Here is a 1,151-nt window from a genome sequence, read left to right as displayed (position 1 = left end):
AAAACAAGAAACCAGAAGTCACCCTTTGGAAACCCTATTCAGGGTCACTATGAGTCAAAACTGACTCTATATATAGCATTTAACAACAACAACATTTATATATACATATATATGTTTTGGTATGTTAATGAGTCAGTATTAGAGTAGGTTGCTTCTGTTTTGTTTTTGTTTTTGTTTGCATGAACATGCTATTTTAAAATATACACCAAGACGCCAATACACTGTGTGTGTATATGATTGCTTTTAAAGCAAATTTTAGTCTGGAATAAGGCTCTCCTCATTCATTTTGGTGAGGAAGACAGTCCTAACTGTTGTAGGCTGTGGAAATGTGTCTGCTTCAAGACCTGGTTGTTGTGGAAGTAGGGACCTTGGTATAAAGCAGCTGTCTCATAGAAGGACTGAGGGATATTACGGTTGGGGTCAGCAGCAATCTGGTATACAGTGTTTTCTGGTCCACTGTTCTTTCAGGGCTGCTAATGCTGCGGCTCCTGCCATTATCACTGCTTGAAGATTCTGTATCCAGAGATTCTTGAAGGACAGGGGTTCTCTTAACTCCTTTTTGGAGTGAGTGGGACTCTGGTCGTCTTCTATATTGCCATTCCATCTTCTTTTCTGATTAGGAGGCTAGAAATTCAAATTCTTATTATTGGCACTGAAGAAAGTTTCTCTCTCTGTTGGATTTCTATCTTGGTCTTCTTTCAGCAGGTGTAGTCTCAGCACATTCCTTGGAGATCCCCATATATCCTAGCATTAATCTTCCCCTGGATCTAGGAGGTTTCTGGTTCTTCATTTCTTTGTAGTAGTAGTTCCTCTGTCGTTGTTCAATTCTCTCTTCTTTTATGTCCAAGATAAAAGGTATGCAGGGAAACTCCCTAATATGTTGGCTGGTACTGCGGTTGCCTTGGCAAAATAGAGCAACTTGCTTCTTGGATTAACCTCTTTTGAAATATGAAAGGAGCAGATTAAGGAAGGAGAGATGGGGGAAAATAGATGTCATTCCACATGAAGATCACCAAGTAACCAAGGCATAAAACTGAAGATACAAGGACCTTCACCCAGAGCAAACAGAGAAAGAGAATCTTCTTTTAGAGGCAGTACCCTGAATTTTAAATTCTAGACTCCTAAACTATGAAAATGAATCCTGGTGTGGT

At 39.6% G+C, this 1,151-nt stretch overlaps 1 pseudogene; it reads right to left on the bottom strand.

The window, feature by feature from the left end:
- Positions 1–281: 281 nt before the first annotated feature.
- On the bottom strand, positions 282–604 carry LOC102835564 (annotated as a pseudogene).
- Positions 605–1,151: the final 547 nt, after the last annotated feature.

The sequence above is a fragment of the Chrysochloris asiatica genome, unplaced genomic scaffold, assembly GCF_000296735.1.
Source record: "Chrysochloris asiatica unplaced genomic scaffold, ChrAsi1.0 scaffold00490, whole genome shotgun sequence".
NCBI lineage: Eukaryota > Metazoa > Chordata > Mammalia > Afrosoricida > Chrysochloridae > Chrysochloris > Chrysochloris asiatica.
The sequence above is the reverse complement of the archived record's forward strand: the minus strand, read 5'-3'. Positions and strand labels throughout refer to the sequence as shown.